The sequence below is a fragment of the Marmota marmota genome, unplaced genomic scaffold, assembly GCF_001458135.2.
Source record: "Marmota marmota marmota unplaced genomic scaffold, marMar, whole genome shotgun sequence".
In the NCBI taxonomy this organism is placed as follows: domain Eukaryota; kingdom Metazoa; phylum Chordata; class Mammalia; order Rodentia; family Sciuridae; genus Marmota; species Marmota marmota.
Window position 1 is genome coordinate 42,551,155 of NW_025999932.1, and position 14,648 is coordinate 42,565,802.

General features: G+C 38.0%; 1 long non-coding RNA gene across 1 annotated transcript in view; it reads left to right on the plus strand.

The window, feature by feature from the left end:
• Positions 1–359: 359 nt before the first annotated feature.
• Positions 360–14,648, plus strand: part of LOC125616166 — a 17,610-nt gene continuing 3,321 nt past the window's right edge. Inside the window, exons 1-2 of the long non-coding RNA XR_007346814.1 lie at positions 360–446; positions 7,979–8,105. This is a non-coding gene — a long non-coding RNA (uncharacterized LOC125616166). The remainder of the gene's footprint in view (positions 447–7,978; positions 8,106–14,648) is intronic.

The window sequence follows — 14,648 nt, forward strand, 5'->3', positions numbered from 1 at the left end:
GAATTACAGTAAGTGAAGTGGTGGGGGATAGAAGTAAGTTGGATTACACAAAGAGGAATAAAGGGAAGGGAGAAGGAATGGGAATAGGAAAGATAGTAGAATGAATCAGACATTACTTTCCTATGTGTATATATGATTACATGATGACCAATGTAATTCTACATCATTTACAAGCAGAAGAATGAAAAGTTTCTCTCTCTCTCTCTCTCTCTCTCTATATATATATATATATATACACACACACACACACACACACACACACACACACACACACATTATACTGTCATGTATAACTAATAAGAACACATTTTTAAAATACCACATACTTCGTAACTTAAGAAAATTATTGTTTTTTACAGCACCAGAAGCTGGGAAGTTCAATATCAAGTTGTCAGCATTTGGCAAGAATCCTCTTGCAGCGTTATCCCACAGCAGAAGGCAAGAAGGTGAGAAGATGAGAAAATAAGACACTGATTTTGCAGCCTCAAGCTCTTTTATAATCTGAATTAGTTAATTCATGAGGGTGAAGCCCCACCTTCCAACACTGTGGCATTGGGTTTAAGTTCCTAACACATATATTTTGGAACACTTTCAAACCACAGCAACTTTTCCAAACAAACATAGCCTCCAAGTTTTTAATGGTGGCAATTATCTCTATGGTCACTACTCAAGGATGTAGGATGGTTTGGTTGGTTGGTTTATTTGTTTATTTGTTTAATAGTATGAGGAAAGAGATCCAGAAGCTTCTACTGGTGCCTATAATAGTCTGCTCTAAAGCAGTGGTTCTCAAATTTTAGTGTATATTTTAATTACCTGGTAGGAGGGCTTTAAACAGAAATTGCTCATTCAGTAGACCTAGGAAGGTTTGAGAATTGGTACTTCTAAAAATTTCACAGATAGTACTGATACCAATGTAGACTGTGCCTGAGGATTACATAGTAAAGAAATAGAAATATATTTTTAAAGGAATGTAGAGCCTCAAGGATTCAGCATTATAAATTATTGGTCACTTACAGAGAATGAAATGGAGGCAAGTGATGAATATGGTTCTGTGACAACTGGTTAATACAACCACCTTTCCACCACATATTGATGCTGTAAATGTTAAATGAGATTATGAATTTAAAGTGGTAAGCATAGTACCCAGTATATGGAATCACTCAATAAATGAAGGAATATCATAGTTACTTCATTACTATTTTACTTTTCTCTTTATTAACTTAAAAACTCACCCAACACAGCTGACAACACTTCTATGTCTATTATTTAACCACTTTGTCACTGAGTTTGTTCTCTGTAAAATAAGGTGCAAGATAATAGATGAGCTTTAGTATTTTTTCCTAAATTTAAAAACCTCTAGTTTTACATCCATAGGAATGCTTTTCAACTGCCCTAAGTTTTACATTTACTGAGAGTATAGAAGCTATTGATGACCATGGCTCTGATATCCTAAAATCTTGTTTTTTACTTATCTAAAGTTTTCATCCTGTGGAGGAAGTAAAGAGTAGATTGAACTTTCAGTAAGTTTCTACCTCTATTTATTCTTGGAAACACAGAACTGAGGTACTATAAAGAGAAAAACCCAAACAGGAAAGGTTGAGTCTTCTGTCCATTAGGATCATACTTTTCCCAACTGGGTTTTCTCTGAGGTTTTATTTTAGAGAATTATAGCCCCATTTAGCAGAAGTTCCACAGAAACAGAAAGGAAGCTGTTATTTTTTTAACTATATAGGTCTGATTATAATAATGTGATAGATTACTTATCATATACTGATGAGTAAGAGTTTCGAGTTATTCTAGGATTAGAAATGGCCAATAAATCATTAAGACACCAATGACTTCACTGGAAGGCCATTAAAAATTCTTCATAATAATCTTATTATCAGTGTAATTTCAAATTATACTGATGAGAAAGCACAACAGACCAGAAATAAAATGTGCACTTGCCAAAATGGTTAGTTTACCACTGATTTTACCATTGATAATCTGCCTTCTTTTGAAATGTCAAAGCGCTGAACTTTTTTAGTTGTCAATGGATCATTATTTAAATTGTTTATTTATGTGCGGTGCTGAGAATCCAATCCAGTGCCTCACACACGGCTTCTGCATTTTTATAGGAGAAATGTGGTTCACATAGGCTGGGGATGTGGCTCAGCAGTAGAGCACTTGCCTAGCACACATGAGGTCTTGGGTTCGATCCTCAGTGCCACATAAAAATGAACAAATAAAATAAAGGTATTATGTCCAACTATAACTAAAAAATAAATATTAAAAAAATGTGGTTCACATGCACACTGAATCCCACTGCCTCTTCTCCATACTGCAACCTCTCTCTTTTTTGCATCACCAGTTTTCCTTCTTAACTGAATCTTTGTTTGCACATAAAAATGCTGTGGTTTCTTCAAGCTTGGAAAAAATAAAAAATTATCTTGGTCCCACAGCTCTCTGTGGGTACTGCTTCCTTTGAAGCAATGTGCCTCAAAGGCACAGTGCACTTGCATCTCTCCATTTCCTCCTCTCCCACTCAGTCTGAGGTGATTCCAATCAGGTCTCTTCCAAGTCAATACAACTGCTGTTGCCTTGATAACCATTAATTTCCATGCTGCCAATCGAAAGGTCAACCCTCTGTCAATTATTCTCCTTTTTATACTGCTTTCTCAATTTGTCTTCCAGAACAACTGCACTCTTCTGTAGATGATTCCAAAATGTCTCTCTGTCCAGGCCTTCCCTGGCCATCCTGTCTAAATTAGCAACTCCTCCTGTTACTTTCTACCCCCTTTCCTTGCTGCTTAATGTTTCATCACACTAATCACTAAATTTTAGCAGTGACTGAACATTACATATCTATCCATGTATTCATTTCTTGGTCTCTCCCTGACAAGAATGTAAATAAACCTCATAGGGGAAGGGATTTGGTTTTGTTCTCAGCTATATCCCCAGCATCCACAACAGCATCTGGTATGGGAGATGTTAGGTATTTAATAAATATTTGTCAAATGAATAATTAGTGTCCAAATTTATTTTTGAAAATAATTTAACAGCTCCCCTGCCCACTTATTTTATATAAAAGTGTTGGACAAGGAAGAGCTTCAGCTCTCAGTGGAATTACCCCTGATTGCCTAAGGTGTTTACCACAGGGCTTGCCAACAGGAGGGAGGGCTGAGCTGAGGAGCACAGTGTTGAAAGGTTGGAGAAAAGGCAGCTACTCTAACTTGAATCCAAACCAGGGATTAGCAAGTCTGGTCTAGTTCAAGGCAGTTGAGGCTGGGACTGGGAAAACAATGGGAAAGGTGGGCTTCAGCAGAGAGATGTAGCTTTGTAACTATCAGGCAAAGAATGAAGAGAGTAGGGCTCCAAACACTGAACAGGTTATCCACCTGAAACTACAGGTGTCCTGGAACAGAAGACAATCTGCCACATCTGAAGGAGACCTATCACCCTGATGCCTATTTCCTTGATTTCAGTGCAGGATCAGGGCTACCTGCATGATTCATGTTCAACTTCACAGCAGCTACTAGGAAAGAACTGGAGCAGGTACAATTGGGAATGAAAAGACAAATAAAACATAATCTCTTCCTTCAAAGTATCTGTAGACTTTCAGGAGATAAGACACAGCCAATAGATGTAAGAGCATTACATAACATGTAATATGCTCAGCAGAGCATAGAATCATAGCAAATTATATCAGAAAGGAGGGTATTTATGGATTGTGTTTAAATTTAGTACTAGCCTCTTAAGTACAAGAAAAAGAACAATCTACCAGTCACACATCTCTTCATCTGCACAAAGTAGGATTTAGGCAGAATTCATTTTTATATTTCCTTCCAATTTGGAGTTACTGATTCATAATTCACATATGTGAAATCCTATGTAGATACAGACATAGACACAGATAATAAAATATCCTTCATTGGGACTATGTTAATTTGAGAATTTATGATCAACCATCAAAGTGTGGCTCATTAAGTTACAATCTTGCTTTATCAGTGACATTAGTAGCTTGTTGAGAAACAATAAAACAAATCATAAAAGGATTACCAGCTTTAAAGAAAAAACTGTTTTCAAAACATTTTAAATTCCTATTTGTAAACAAATAACAAAAGTGGAAGTCAGCCACTTGGTAAACAGAAGTCATGTTTTGATGTACTTCAGACCCCCTAGAGAGAAGGGTCCCTGACCCTCAGAGGACCAGGAAGCTTGTTGTGACAGAAGAAGCCAAAGGAAATCAGATGCAGAAGCACCATGGCCTGGCAAATTATCCTCTGAGCCCCTCTTGTATATCTTGCTCTGGCAGTAAAACACATTTAATGAAGTTATGCAATGAAGAAGATGCAGTCTTCCTTATTTACAGGTTATTATGTGAAATTCAGTCATTCAGAAAGATTTATTGAATGCCTCCTTGCAAGATTTGCTATTATGTATCCTTACCAAATGTTGAATTCATCTACTCCTTTTCAGGATATGTTATATGAGTACCTCATTATTACACAGTTAACTCTAATGGGAGTTTAGTTACATTGCCTCAAAAGGCTGCATGTGGACCTCACAGGCAAATGGGATGTTACCAAAAAAGAGAAACTAGGGCAGTTAGAGAATACTAAAATTTATTAAATGATTTTAACACTAAGGCCTGAAAATCTAAAATTCAGAATGAGATTCAGATTTAGAAAAACCAGGTAAAGGATAGAAAAACAACCTGGAAAACATATAACCAAAAATTTTCATTACACCTTAGGAAAACTATCACAAAATGAATGCTGAAGAGAATGTGGATGCTGGAGAGCAGCAATAGGAGTCAGAGAACCTATCAGATTCATTAAGTTACTCTAGCTGAGTCCAAAGGGTAATCAAGATTGGCCAAGGCCTTTCATCCCCCTTGAACTCACTGACATGGACTCCTACCTGTCCCTCATAATGCTGTTCTCTTTGCCCCATCTGACTTTTCAGAATCTGCTCATACTTTAGAGATTTGCTCAGCTATACCCACTGCAGTCCTCTCTGGTTCCTCCTTACTCAACATGAGGCCCACTTTCTGCATGTCCCACAAACATCTTTAAACATAGCCATTTACTGCTGAATGGTTCTCTATTGGGTATTGAGTTCTGGAAGTCATATCTTAAACCTTTTGATGATTTATGAGTTTACATGTGCACAAAAGTCTTACAGATATAAAAATTACATTGTATCAATTACAGAGTGAACAAATTGCATTTGTTAAAATAATAAAAATGTACGAGAATGACACTGTTTTAGATATTTGGGAATCTATGATCCACAATCCCCACTGTTCCTAACTACTACAAGAAAGAAGGAACACATTTAAATATTTTTGACAAATTGAAGAATGGTATTAAGGAAGTTTTTCAATACTGAGAACTTTCATTCTAACCCATATATTAATGTATGAAGTTAATTAATACAAATAATCAGACCAAAATATTCCCAAATAAACTCAACACATTCATCATCACCATCTCTAAGAACTACTTAGTTTCTGTATCCTCTCTCCTAATTAGTGATATCAGCTAGGAACCTGGGATCCACCCAATCCTATCTCCTACTCCCATATCTGATTATTCACCAAATTCTGTTGAACCTTTCAGATCCATTCTTGCCCCTCCTTCAGCACAGCTTTTACCTTTCTTCAGGGCTTAACATCCCCACCCATCCAGGCTCTATGGTCATTTCTAATTGGTTGCCTAGTTGGTCTTACCCCTTTCTAATCCACACCACAATCAGGAAGGATCTTTCTGAAAGGCAAATCCGTTCTTGTCATTCCCCTGTTCTAAGTCTTGTAATAACTTCTAATGCCTACAGGATAAAGCCTTAACTTCTTTGCAAGCCAATCGAGGGTCCTCATAATCTAGTCCCTGCCTCTATTTTTTCTCTTATTTGTTTTGGTACTAGAGATTGGACCCAGCAGCACTTAACCACTGAGCCACATTTCCAGCCATTTCTTCCTTCCTTCCTTCCTTTCTTTCTTTTTCTTTCTTTCTTTCTTTCTTTTTTTTTTTTTTTTCGATGACAGGGTTTTTTTTTTTTTTTGAGACAGGGTCTTGCTAAGTGGCATAGGGTTTCACTAAGCTGCTGAAGCTGGCCTAGAACTTGTGATCTCCCGCCTCAGCCTCCCAAGCCACTGGGATTCCAGGTGGGCACCCCCACACCCAGCTGTACCTTCCTAAATTGCCTTTTCCCACTTGCCTATGTGCAGGATACCTTCTACCCACCCTACCACTGTTAGGTTTTGAAGTGCCAAACTATTTCACCTCACTGTGTAGAAACATTTTTGACCCTGTATCCTTTTAAATTATTTGAATCACCTTCAGACTCCACACAAGGACCAGTCTTTTTCTTGACCACCTCTGCAGGATTGATACCTGGGTAACCACACTGCCTGGTAAAATGCCTCTAAGATGGCACATAGCCATTTGATCTACTAGACTTTCTCAAGTAGGGAGAGCTGGGAAGAAGATAGATTCTGTGTGAGGGTAGAAAATAGAGTTGGGCCTTTCCTATATTACTATCACCCATGTTTTGATGTACTAAGATATCTCTTTTCAGTTACATCTTGTATTTTAGCTGAAAAATAACTACTCAAGTGCTTGCTGAACATTAGTGACTTTGGACTCAGCTAGAGTGAGGTGATGATGGAGAGAGTTTCAAAGAGAAGGAATTTCAGGGAAAATGAACAGCAAGAGCAAAACTCAGAAGCAGTAAAATTGAAATACGCTGAGAAATGCACACAAGGTATTTTTTTTCTTTTCTTTCTGATATAGCTACATTGGAGGGTTTTTACAAAAGGGCTAAAGATGAGGAAAGGAGCCAGTCTGTACTAGCAGTGACTCATTAAGTAAGAGATGAAATAAAACAAAAAATAACTCAAAGACTTTTGCCTGGGAAGCTGGAAGAATTGTGGTATCCTGATAGAAAATGATAAGCCTCAATTGCACATTCAGACCTGTTCTTATCATTTGAACTTGAAATGACATCAAGGAGGAAAAATTGGAGGGTCACCTACAAATAACCTACAAAAGTAATTACCTACCTGAAGTCTTATGCCACCTGGTGGTAGTTTACTCATATTTCTATTTAATTACTAAAAGTGGTGCAAATTTGTACTTGCGAACTCTAGCATAGTGTCAGGCATGAAACAGCTCTCATAAACATTCTGTGGAATAAATGAATGAGTCAGATGTACAAATGTTTAACAAAGCACAATTCTGTAGAAAAAAGCTCTGATTTGGGGCTAGGGTTGTGGCTCAGCAGTAGAGCACTCGCTTATCACGTGTGAGGCCCTAGGTTTGATCCTCAGCACCACATAAAAATAAGTGAAAAAAAGGTATTGTGTCCAACTACAATGAAAAAAGAAATATTTTTAAAAAAGCTCTGATCTGGGCTGGGGATGTGGCTCAAGCGGTAGCGCGCTCACCTGGCATGCGTGCGGCCCGGGTTCGATCCTCAGCACCACATACAAACAAAGATGTTGTGTCCGCCGAGAACTAAAAAATAAATATTAAATAAAAAATTCTCTCTCTCTCTTTAAAAAAAAAAAAAGCTCTGATCTGAAGTTCAAGAGAGTCAGTATTTAATTCCACACTATTGACTGTGGAGTGACCCAAAGGAATACACCAGACCTCTCTGGTTCTTGTCCTGGTATATATAGAATCATTATGTAAGTGATATCTAAGGTTATGTCCTCCTCTAATGTTCTTGACTTTATAATGGGAATTTAGTTTGAAAAAAATGATAGGTAACCATCCCTTATAGTCATGGAATTGTTTGATAAAAACACACAAACCATGGTTTTCCTTGAAAGTTATTACCTGAGTTCAAAGCTTCTGAGACAGTCAGAGCATAAGAAGAACTGTCAGAAATGACAAGGAAGCTTGTGGCAATTGAATTTGAACTCATAACTGGAGGAATCTTTCTGGTTCTGATCTAGCTTTCTGCTGATTATGTCATCATCTTTCCTCCTTAGCAAGAAGTTTCTCAAAAAGGCTTCCTAGATGCCATTCCTTTTGGCTTGACAAACCCCAGGATCTTCTCTTATGCACAGTTGATGCCTTCCTCAAAAACAAGCTTCACTCATGGACAGTAGTTGAAAGGTAAACAAATACGACATGACTTTTTTTCATTTTTTAAAATATGTTCATATTTTTGTGGGTTTTTCATGGTTGTAATCATACTTGACATGCACTTTAGTCTCTTGTACATTTTTTCTCCCCTCATTGAAGATAAATATTAAGGTTAATAAATGAAACTGAGATTATATATATATATATATATATATATATATATATATATATATATATATATAAAATCTGAATTTGAAATGACATCGAGGAGGAAAAATTGGAAGGTCACCTAAAAACTACCTACAAATGTCATTACCTACTTGAAGTCTTATATTTGTGTAATTTTTTCAGCTAAAATACAAGATATAACTGAAAAGAGATGTCTTAGTAAATTGTATTTCTGCTCTTCCTGTCAAAGGCCTGAAGTGCTCTATGAAATGGCTTGCTATTCCCTTAACCCAGAGAACCCCACAAATTCAAGCAAATCAAACTCTTCATGTTCAATTGTTTTTAAAGAATGGTATTCCTAATACAAGTTCTTATACACAACAGACACACAGTACTTTTTTCCCCATTTTTTAATATTTATTAGTTTTTTTTTAGTTTTCGCACAACATCCTTGTTTGTATGTGGTGCTAAGGATCGAACCCCGGGCCCGCATGCATGCCAGGCGAGTGTGGGCCCGCATGCATGCCAGGCAGTGTGCTACCTTTGAGCCACATCCCCAGCCCCACTTTTTTCCCCTTTTATTGTGGTACTGAGCAGGGTGTTTATCACTGAACTATATCCATAGCCCATTTGCATTTGTTAAGCTCGAATTCGGGACCCTCAAAAGACCACCAGAGACCCAAGATCCATGTAAGCAGCAAAGAGGTGTTTATTGCGAGCTAGCTCGGTCCTCCGTGCGCACACACAGGAACTGGTGACGCTGAGAGGCCCCGAGCCCAGGGTTTGCAGCAGTTTTATACACTCTTTGGAGAAGGCAGGGACTCCCACATACATCATAGCATCTCTTAGCAAATCGTCACACACCGCAGGAAAATCAAATAACAACCCTAAAACATGATTAGCACATTCACTGGCGGGAACAAGTTGGGTAGGGGTGATTGGTTACTACAAGAGGGGGATTCATTTGACCTGATTGGTTTAAGCCAAAAGGGGTGTACATGCTGAACTACATGGTTTCCCAACACGTTATCAACCACCATAAACTACTGGGAGGGTCATCTGGCATCCCAGGTATTTCCCTGTCTCATGCTGATTGGTGGCTGCTAGGGGGTTGCTATGGATCCCCACCTAGCCTGACTGAGTCAGGGACACCTGGCACAGCAGATCTCTCCTGTTATTTGTAGATAAACATCTTAGCAGGGTGGGAATGTGCCTAGGAGTGCTCTGTGGGTCTTTCCAAGGACAAAGGTGATGTCCCTTCCTTGAACAGGCTTTGCTCTGAGGTAGAGGCTGGTTTTTCACATTTATTTATTTTAAGACAGGGTCTTGTTCAATTGCTAAATCTGGGCTTAAACCTGCTATTCTCCTGTGATGGCCTTCTTAATAGCTGGGATTACAGCATGCACCTCTGTGCCTGGATGATACTCAGTTCGTTTTAAATTTTAATCTTTATTATGATCATCATACAAGGTTCAGCAATAGTGCACTTGCCTAGGCTGGGCAAGACACTGCTTTCAGTCTTCAGCAGTAATGATAATGATTATGATGATGATAATAAATTAAATAATCAACAAATTCTAGGACTTGGGTAGGGACTATATAAGAAGAATTATATCCATGTAGTCTCAGAAGGAAGATCTATAGTGTCAGAAATTAAAGGAATGCTGGGCTCCATGGGCATGCCTGTAATCCCAGGTACTCAGGAGGCTGAGATAGGAAGACTGCAAATCGAAAGCTAGCCTGGAAAATTTAGCAAGTCACTGTTTCAGAATAAAAAGTACTGGGGAATAGATTGCTGGCAAAGTTCTTGCTTAGTATGCCTGAGGGCCTGGGATCAAACCTCAGAAGAGAGACAGAGAAAAAAAGAAAGAAATGTGAGAGAGAGAGAGAGAGAGAGAGAGAGAGAGAGAGAAGAAAAGACAGAAAAAAGGAAGGAAGGAAGGAAGGAAGGAAGGAAGGAAGGAAGGAAGGAAGGAAGGAAGGAAGGAAGGAAGAAATAAAAGGGCTTAAAAAGTATAAAGAAAAAAAAAGTTATGTCAGATATAAATAGTAACCCAACTGGATAAACTCCAAATGAATAATCTGAGCAACAAAAGTAAAGTAACACTGGATTAATATTAAAAATAGAAAATACATATCCACCCAAAGGACTTAAAAACAGCATACTACAGGGACACAGCCACATCAATGTTATAGCAGCACAATTCACAATAGCTAAACTGTAGAGCCAACCTATATGCACTTCAGTGGATGAATGGATAAAAAAATGTGTCATATATACATAATGGAATTTTACTCAGCATTAAAATAGCATAAAATCATGGTATTTGCAGGTAAATAGATGGTGTTGGAGAACATAATGCTAAGTGAAGTTAGCCAATCCCCCAAAAAACAAATGCCAAATGTTTTCTCTGATATAAGGTGGCTGTCTCATTGTGGGGTATGAAGGGAGAGCATGGGAGGATTAGATGATTTCTAAATAGGGAAGAGGGGTGGGAGGGAAAGGGAGGGGGCAGGAGATTAGCAAGGGTGGTGGAATATGATGGACATCATTATCCAAAGCACATGTATGGAGACTTGAATTGCATATCAACATACTTTATATGTAAACAGATATGAAAAATTTTGGTATATATGTGTAATAAGAATTGTAATGCAAAAAAAACAAAGTACATGTATAAAGGCATGAATTGGCGTGAATATACAAAGATATGAAAAATTGTACTCTATATATATAATAAGAACTGTAATGCATTCTGCTGATGTCATGTATTTTAAAAAATCAGTAAAACTAAAAAAAAATACATATCCAAAAGTCCATACTAATATAAATGATTAAACAATAAATGGAGGAAAGCAGACAACTCTCCTATACAGAAGCATTTCAAATAATTTATGTAGACATCACATTGAGGTAAAACATAACTCTCCACTTAGCAAGTCTGAGCTATGTATACACTTTCAAACAGTGAGGAACAAAAGGAAAATGAAAGAGTAACTTTCCAGTGGAGGAACCTTGGAAACACTACTTCAGGCAGGTGACCAACAACACTGTGTTCTGTGGGCAGGACATAGTCTTGATAAAAGGTTACGAGAATGACACTTTACTTTTGTGATCTTCTCTCCAAAGTCTAAAATTCCAGGCTAATTATGAGGAAAATATTAGAAAAATCCTAAACGAGGGTCAGTCAACTTAATACCTGGCCAGTACTCCTCAAAGCTGCCAAGATCTTGACTAGGACTGAGAAACTGCCCCAGCCAAGAAAGCCTAAGGAGACGTGATGATTGAATTCAACGTGCCTTCCTGGACAGCATCCTGGAAAAGAAAAAGGACTGGACATTAGGTAGGGGAGATGGCCATCAGTTGGAAACAAAGGAAGTCTGATAAAGAAAGGACTTTAGTTAACAATAAGGTATCACTATGGATTCATTAACTGTGACAAAGGAGACAACTAATGTTAGAGGCTAGTAATAGGGGAAACTGGGCCTGGGGTTTATGGAAATTGTACTGTTTTTGCAATTCTCTGTAAAACAAAAGCTAGTCAAAATAAGAAATTTATTTTTTGTAAAAAAATAAGTCAAAGCTATTACACTCAGCAATAACCAGTGCTATGTGGATTGCCACAGTCTGGCTGGGCACAAATGCCACAGTCTGGCTGGGCACACAATCATGAGCCACCACACAGCTTGTAGATTCAAACAGCAACTCTTTATTCCGGAACTCACACCAGCCGTCTACAATCACGTTCTGGGGAAATCCACGTTCTCTGCCCAAATCCACTCCACTGGGCTTCTGTCTCCAAAATATACTGTCTGAATCCCGTGAGAACTCAAGGGGAACCCAGGATACGCCCTATTCCCAGCAGGAATAATCTTAAACCTTAAACCTGGAACCTAAACCGGGAACGCCCTAATCCGCCTTGGTCCTTGAGCAAGGTCACCTACATTCAATGTCACTGCAACATGGGGTACGCTGGCAAGGAAATTGTCATACCTACTTGGCTAATGGCTCCCAGCAGTGGATATTCAAGGAAATGTCAAAATACTACTAAGGAACTATGGGAAAATTAGCAGAACATACAAAGGAAGCAGAAGTTTTTAATCTAGGTAAGAGAAAAATTAAAGATGATTTAAGTATATTTGTAAATATTTTTCATTAAAGATAATATAGGGAAAACCACAAGATAGCAGAAAGGGGAGATAAAAGCTTTCACAACTCCATCTAGAACAACTATTATTAGGAACTTTTTTTCATATTTTAAAATATGTCCATATTTTTGTGGGTTTTTCATGGTTGTAATCATACTTGACATGTACTTTAATCTCTTGGACATTTTTGCCTCCCTTCATTGAAGATAAGTCTCACATAATCCAAGTCAATTGGCCTCATTGTTCATTATGAAAAAAAAAAAATTGGTTTCAGTAAAAGGGAACCATATGACTTTCCAAGACTATAGGTAATGAAACCAGAATCTGCTGTTTATCTAAGACACAGTGCAGAGTCAGAGGAGATACATATGATATTATATGGGAACTCACTGGTCTATCTCTTGATTTCACTGTGGAGGTGGTATGATATTTAAGAAACTAAACAGAAAGTGGGGGGAAGCCCTCTGGCAGGCAAGAGCCACAGAAATAAGAGGTAGGGTACGGAGAACACTGAAGATGGCAAGTGGGCTTGAGGGATTTGGAAAGGGCATGTGTCTATTTCAGATGTGAAAATCTATACAATGGTGATGAAACTGAAGAGCATGTGGGGAAATCTATTTTGTACATGTGTGGTGTGTGAATTTGATAACAGAAGGGAGAATGTGTTGAGAGTAAATGGCAAGAAGTATTAACACTATTAAAATTCCTGTAGTCTCCTCTGGGTAGGAGCTTACATTCAAGACAATACGTTTTCTTAAGATTTGATAAGATGGCTATTTTCCTAGTCGAAAAGTTTGATGCCTGAAATTCTGTTAGAGTGAGACCAGAAACAGTAAACATTCTAGAGCACATACTGCCACCCACTGGATGAATGTGCATGATGCACAAAGCATTTGCAAAGGAAAAGACAAAGGAAGACAGCAGGGGGTTGCCTGATGTGAGGTTGAAGCCTTGTGTTCAATGAAGGAGGCCTACCATGTGATTCAAAACTGATTATGCCACTCAGAATGCCAGGCCAGGTTTTACTGTGGGAGGCCATCCTCGCACGTGATTTGAGTTACCTCCCTGGCTGGGTGAGAGGTGCTTAAACACAGCTGTGTTGAAAGCCTTCCCCACCCTTTCCCAGGTCTGAGGGCTTGTCCTTGCAGAGGCGTGCCTGGCCATTGACATGAACACCCAATCATTGTCCTTGACCTTGGGATGCTGTTCCCCTTAACCTTCATTGGATGGGATTTTCCCTTGAATTTTTTGTTCCCCAATAAAAGCTCACTCCCTGGCGTGCTCTCCCTCTTTCGCTAGTCTCTTCTGTAAACCTCACCACCGCATTAGGTGGCTGGAGGTGGGAGCTAGGAGAAGCCATCTTGGAGCTGGTGTTAAGGTAATGAGAGTCTGTCTCTTTAATTTAAAACTCACTAGCAATTTCTTATGAACTGAACCTTCTTTCATGAAGCTCCCACTGGTTGCGTGGCAGATTTTACTATATGTTTTCAAAGTATCCTGATAAACATTATCAGAGGCTTTGGCAATGAAAGAGAAATATTTTGGGATGTGTGTTTACCACCACACTAAATACTAAAGTCTCATTGACCATATCTGATTCTATGTGCCCTCACCTTCAGAATTGCTTTCCTCTGAACTTGTTTAAGAGTTACTTTCCCAAATGGACTATGATACTCCCAATGATGGTACAATACATTTAGATCAGACTAGAAAAAGTACTTTTATTTTAGAAATATACTTCTTAATTTTTTATTTACTTTTATTTTTATCAAACTATGCTTTGATGAGATTTCTTGGCAGTTCTGTTAGTTCTCAAAGCAAAATCCTGGTTTTTACCATAAACTGCCACTAAGTCATATATTTCTCTATTCCTATGGCAGAGAATGGAAACTCCATGTAGTGTTTTATCAAAAGAATTATTATGCAAAAGGGATTCCATTCATCACAGTAAAAAAGTGTTAGAGTGAGCTCCTTCTTTCTTCATCATTCAGTAGATCTAGCAGGAAAGTATATCTACTGTTGTCTTTACTTTGTGAATTATGAAACTCTTCTATATAAATTATTGGTTCTTTGTGTTAATATATATGGCATATGACTCTCTTTATTTCAATAGGTATCCAACAGTCAGATGCTTTTACCTATTCCACCATACACATAGAAAAATATACACAATGTGCACCTGTTGCTTTAAAAAAGGAACTGATATATATGGATGTGTATATATATATATATATATATATATATATATATATATAT